The following is a 7,083-nucleotide window of genomic DNA, read 5'->3' on the forward strand; positions in this document are numbered from 1 at the left end:
AAGTATTAACAGGATCTGCAGAGGGAGAGGCTGTTCTGATTCCAAGAATTAATTTGTCCCCATCTGACACTGGCCTCCCATTTAAATTGATTCAACGACGGTTTCCCGTGATGCCAGCATTTGTGATGACTATTAATAAATCACAAGGACAAACTCTAGACAAAGTAGGCATATTCCTACCTGAACTCGTTTTTTGCACATGGTCAGTTATATGTTGCTTTCTCTCGAGTTTGAAGAGCATGTGATGTTACAGTTAAAGTTCTAAGTACTTCATCACAAGGGAAATTAGTCAAGCACTCTGAAAGTGTTTTCACTCTTAATGTGGTGTACAGGGAGATATTAGAATAAGTTTAATCACTTTATCAGTCATTGTTTGCATCACTGTTGTTTTTATATCATGTTTTTGTTTTCATATCATGTTTCTGTTGTTTTTATATCATGCCTCTGTTGTTATAGCCTTTTGTTACTGTTTATTAATAAATTTATATATTATTTTCATATACATTTTACTAATTTCCTTTCATCTCTCACACTTCTATTATAGAGAAAGGGCAAACAGCAATATTAAAATATCTCTGCTAATTAATTCCCCTTTTTTAAAAAAAATCAGCTGCCTCCTGCACACTCCCCACTGGGGATGTGCCCGCAACCAAGGTACATGCCCTTGACCGGAATCGAACCCGGGACCCCGCAGGCCGATGTTCTATCCACTGAGCCAAACCTGTTAGGGCAATTAATTCCCTTTTAATGTGCACGAATTTCATGCACCAGGCTACTAGTATAATAAAAGCCTAATATGCAAATCTACCGAATGGCAGAACAACTGGTTGCTATGATGTGCACTGACCACCAGGGGGCAGACGCTCAATGCAGGAGCTGCTCCCAGCCTGAAGGCCCCAACCGGCAGCGGCGGCAGGGGACAGGGCTGGTGAGTGGGCAGCACCAGGCCAGCCAAGGTGGGTGCCAGCAGGGGCCCAGCCACCAAGACTACTCCACCCGCACCGGTCAGTACCCACCCGAAGCCAGCCCACCCACACCCAGTGCAGGGATTTTACTATCCTAGCCTATATGGTAAGAGCCTAATATGCTAAGTGTCCAATTGTTTGTTCGACCAGTCGCTATGACGTGCACTGACTATCAGGGGGCAGAAGCTCCAATTGGTAGGTGAGCTTGCTGCTGAGGTCTGGCCAATAAGGACTGGGCGAGATGGGCAGGACACGCCCTGGAGCCCTCCCTCGGTCCCTCCCTGACCCCAATCGTGCACTGGTGGGGTCCCTCGGCCTGGCCTGCGTCCTCTCGCAATTTGGGACCCCTCGAGGGATGTTGGAGAGCCAGTTTTGGTCCAATCCCCGCAGGCCAGACCGAGGAATCCATGCACCGGACCTCTAGTGTTAGCATAAAACATTGAAACCTGTAAAGAATTTTTGAGTTTATTTGAGCCAAACTGTCTACAATTGCCAGGAAGCAAAACCTCAACTGATTGAGATAATGCTCCAGAGAATAGCAGGTTACATCTATTTTTATACATTGCAATCAAAGAAAGGGATGTAGGTGGGTTACATGAAATTCATTGGTGATAGATTAGAGAGGCAGGAGAAAGCAAAGTGGGGAAACCTCTGGGATTAGATAAGAAGTAAAATGATAGACACATACTTAGGTGGGTGTAGGGACAATTAACATGATAACAATGAAGGAATTTGTGGTCTCTGTCCTGGCCCCCAGGTACATTAGGTTGTGCCCCAAGGGGTTCAGAAAAGGGGAAGTTACAAGTTACCCAGACATTTCAAGGGTATGTTATCTTAGATGCAAAAAGACAGAGACTCAGTTAAGGTAAAGGTTGACCATGTCAGTGAAGATACCGGCCTAGGAGGTGACTATCCACCATCACTGCTTTTAGTTAAAGTTTAATTTCAGACCATCCTTTGTGGTGGCCTTAGGTCTCTGAGTTTGCAAGATCGCCATGCAGGCCTTCCCTGAGCTTGTCAGGTGAGCATGTGGCCCCTTTCGTCCACACATCCCCCTTTTGGCCATAAATCAATCCAAAGGATGCATTGATGACCAACCTTTTGGTTGGATAATGGAGTCCCACGGTGCTAGGAAGGCTCATTCCTAGGATGTCTCAGTGTCAGCATGTCTTGCTGAACAGGTGGACCACTGGGGATGGGGCAAGACCATAACCTTAGATGGCATTTAAGGTGGAATTATTATTATTTAAAAAAAAGGGCATGTAAATGGGAGGCAGTCAGTTCCTATATGTCCTTGTTAAAAAGTATTTTGGATCGTTTATAATTTTTGAGCCACCATGATCCAAGTCTTTTTGCTGTTTGTCAAGTTTTGATTTTTTGCATCTAGTATAACATTTACATACCAGTAACAAAAGTAACAGTAATAAACCAGTAACATTGATAAGGTACAGAAAATGTCTACTATTAGACAAGGAAGGATCTGAGGGGAAATAAGTATCTGCTATTAACCAGAAGTTCCAATTTTTCTTCTGGGCAGTTAATTTCATCTATTGCTATATTTAGACAATATTCATCTAAAATACTCATCTAGATTAGATCTATATATAATTCTACCAGGGGACTTATTAGGGAGGTTTTCTTGGAGAAGTTTGTCCAAGGTAGGTCCTTTATAATAGATACAGCATGAAAAAATGCACCAAAGCTTATATTGATAGTAGAAGACCACCAACGTGTGGCCAACAAAACATTAACTTCATTATCATAGCTGATAATCAGAATATCACTGTCGAGCAGGTGGGAAAGATTAGCAGGTACCCAAGTTAAATTTTTCACGTCTAATAGGGAAAGGGGTCTAGGGAGACAGATGTTGTTTCCACTAGGAAATCATAAGGAGGATAATTATTTTATATACATTCAATCAGTAACAAGTAGGTGATATAAGAATAAGGTTTGAGCAGCATCAATCTGTGAGCATTCAGGCCTTGTTGACGTCTTGGGATGGCTGTCTACCTCCTCTGTAGTTGGCGCTTCTCATCCTTGAGATGAAGCTGAGTGTCAGAGACGGGGCAGATGTCCATTCATGGTGGTCAGGTACCAAGTAAGGTGAGGTCCCTTTAACACTGTTGGAGAGCATCTTTCATTAATGTATTTCCCGATGGACAAAAACCTCCAGGTTGTCGTAGTCTTTGAATCTTTGTCTCCTGTGAAATGAATGTTACTAATTTGTTAGTCCCTACAATGCAGAATGTCTGCTTTTTAGTTTTCCTTACATTTGGGAAACAAAAGATTTTAAAAATCAACAATATTTTAAAGAGAGTCATAAGAATAATCATTCTCAATTCATTTAGTCCCATAATTATTTTTGTTTATCCTGATTATTTGCCAGTACTTTTTGAATTCAGTTATTCCTTGAAGGTCTATAAATCTTCATTCAGTTCAAAGATCTGACCTGCTTAGAAGCCTGCAAGTTAGAGTAGGTCAGAGTCCTTTTCATGGATTTTTTTAAAGACATAATATACCTGCAAATGCATCAGAGTAAAGCCATGGCTGTCCATGAGTGACAAAATTTAAAAGTGGCACAGTTATAGATTTGATAAAATGTTGCTTTTCTATAAAATATAACATTCCAAGACAACAATTTCTTAGTAAATATTAATTACTGTAAAATGACATAGAGAATAATATAAAATTTGTATACTTTTAGATTCAATATATAATTTCAGCATATAAAGTAAGTTTTTAAAATGGGGCACATGGCTTATTGCAAACGGTGTATTGAGCATTGAAAATAATTCATAAACTCCGAATATGTGAAATGCAAATACCCAGAGTATCACTCACTGGCAGACGCCCCCCAGGGAACCATCACTTTGGCTTGCCTGGGGTCCCTGACTGGACACATGCCTGTCCCCCTGAGAGTTTCCTATTTGCACTTGGCTCTGAATCTTTGCAAGTGCCTTTCTGAAGCAGACTGAAATTTCTATAACATTCATTTAAACAAAATATATGCATATAAATAGAACATATTTATTAATTTCTATTTGAAAAAGCTTCCCATGTAATGTCAAGTATATTAAATTGGCCTAATTTAGTTCAAAAATATTTCTTTTAAGAAGAGAGAATAAATCCTTGAGTTACTCCAGGGCCCATTGGAATGACCCAAAGTCATCTCTTGGTTAAAGTCTTAACATTTTAACTTTTTGAAAGATTGTCAAATATACTTAACCAAAAGATTATATCATAAACTCTTTGTAAATCTAGGAAAAAACATATATTTTATGGTAGTAACTCTAAAAGACATTAATCAAACTTAAACCGGTTTTAATATTAAAAATTTTGTCCAGACCACAGAATTCTGCTTATAAGTATTTAATATCTTTTTAATCGGGCCAATAAAATATCATATCCTAGTAATGCCATCTGAGGCTGAAAATTTACCACATGTAATACACAAACACATACCAGAGGAAACGCAAGAATTATTTTCCTCAAAAATGAATTTCCATACTTCATGCATTCTATTATCACAACCATATAATTTATCCCAACTTAATTTGAACTTTTAACTCTTAGAAGCCTCAAATTTTAGGTGGCAATTGTTACTTAGCATTTCTCAGATTAGTAATACATTCACATTTTTAAGGATATATTTCAAATGAAATACAAGACATACTCAATTAATAGATTCAAATCTATTCTCTAGATTCCCCATATGAGGCAAACTCAGATTAATTAATGTTTCAGTATCCTGTTATTTCAAAAATACCTAGGTATTAAAAATTATTATTACTAGAGGCCCGCTGCATGAAATTCATGCACAGGTAGGATCCCTAGGCCTGGGCGGTGATCAGGGCTGATCTGTGGGGCGACTGGCGGGGCGATCGAGGGGCCCCTGAGAAAAGTCTTGAGCACGTTCTGACATGCTGTTGGTATTCAGGAGTTTACACACGTGCCAAATGGCAGTCACCCCAACTAGACTGTTAAGACAAACTGGAATTTATATTGGGAATACAAACACTCTCAACCTGCATAACCCAGAGTAAAAGTGTCAGACCCTTTCTTGAAATAAAAATGCTACTGAGATTAATGCATATCATTTCCTCCCCAAAGCAAACTGGTTTATTTAATTCATTCAACAGATATTTATAGAGAGCACCAAGAACATGGGCATTGATGATTTAGCGGTAACAAACCACAACACAGACCCCACTCCCTATGAGCTAACACTCAAATGAGAAAAAATATTAATGGACATTTACACTTCCAATCAGGATGGAGTAACAGGGACCAGATTTACTCTCCCACCTGAAATAACCAAAAAAGAAAAACAGAAATAACACACAAACCAATGGACATCAGGTAACAAAAGACAGTGATCCTGTGGGGTGGAAAACAAACTTCGTGAGGCTCACCCACTGCCCCGAGGGACTGTCCAGGCTGCACAGGGAGGGGCAACCCAGGCAGAAGCAGTGGACTCAGGTGCAGGGGACAGAGGCGAGGGCGCAGGGAGAGCAAGGCAGCAGGAACTGGCAGGTCAGAGCACTGAGAGGAGACAGCTGCAGAGAGCTGTAGAGGGACCTCTCCTGATACTGGCCTGGTGTCAGGAGAGGTCCCTGCACACTCCAGAGGACACCTGCTGATGAGCATGCAATGAGGCTGGAACAGCACTGAGCACTTACACAGGTACCTGCTCCCACCAGATAGATGGGAAAACTCATAATTCATAGGGCATGGGAAACTCTTTCCTTAGTCCTGTGACATAGTTTGTCCCACACTGAGCCCTCTTCCAGGCCTGCCTATAAATTACAAAAGCAAGACCCATAAAGATCAAACTATTTCCAAGTAACTTAACTGCATCCCCAAACAAAAGTAAAGAACATTTGTAATACATACCCAGTACCCAATGAGATAGAATTCACAATGTCTGCATTCCAACAGAAAATTACAAGGCATGCAAAGATGACTCCTATTGAGCAATTATATCCAGAATTTACAACAAAACTCTCAAAACTCAAAAATAAGAAAGCAACCCCAGCTTAAAAAAATTGGCAAGATAGGGAACCAGGATGGCAGCATAGGTAAACACCTGAATTTGCTGCCGCGCACAACCACATTAAAACTACAACTAAAAGACAAAATGAATATCATCCAGAACCACGGGAAGGCTCGCTGAGTGGAAATTCTACAACTAGAAGGAAAGAGAAAAGCGCATTGAGTCTGGTAGGAGGTGCAGAGGTGTGGAAGTGTGGAGGTACAGAGGCACGCGAAATGGGCTGGCAGCTGGGTATGCTGTTGTCTTTTTCAACCAGGATACAAGTTGAGATACAAGTTCCCAACTGCTCTGAACTCCAGTTATGGGTGAGAATTTGGGGACCCAGACTCATACGGAGAGAAACTGAACTGTCTGGCATCGGGCCGGAACATAAGGGCGGCTTTCTTGCAGAGGTGCTTGCAGCGTTCACTGTTCCTGCATGGGGCCACGGGACACAGAGACCCAGGGGCCTATCTGGGACAGAGCCGATGGCAACCATTGCTGTTTGCACCGCCTGGTGATTCGCTGAGACCTCGCCCCACACAATTGACAACCCCACCCAAGCTCTGTGCAGAGGCTTTTGCATACTAATGGCCTGGCCTTTCTCCACCTAAAAACCTGTCAAACTGTAGCTGGGTCAGAGAACCCCAGAGCTTCCAAAAGAAGGCCTAAGGCTCGTCAGCAGCCTGCATTGCTTCACAGCTGTGCCTCATCTGGGCACCTCCAAACCCCAAACAAAGAGGAGGAATCTGCAGATCTCTCTGTAGCTCTTGCTGGGTGGTCTCAGGCCATGGCTGACTTTGCACCTCCTTGGAGATCCAAGAGCCAGTCTATCCAGTGGTCAGAGTGAGACCATCCAGATTACACACTTCACATCCATAAGAGACACACTCGGGGCAGACTCAGTGAGTGCCAAAGCCCCACTGAAGCAAGGCCTACCCCATAAGGGTGTCTCCAGCACAGAAGTTCTCCCATTGTAGACACAATTGGTCCTCAGAGCCAACTGACCTGGAGGTCAATTCCTCCCAGTGATACCAACAGCAATCAATGCTTAACTACAACAAGACTGTGCACACAGCCCACAAA

Source organism: Myotis brandtii, unplaced genomic scaffold (genome assembly GCF_000412655.1).
Source record: "Myotis brandtii unplaced genomic scaffold, ASM41265v1 scaffold89, whole genome shotgun sequence".
Lineage (NCBI taxonomy): Eukaryota > Metazoa > Chordata > Mammalia > Chiroptera > Vespertilionidae > Myotis > Myotis brandtii.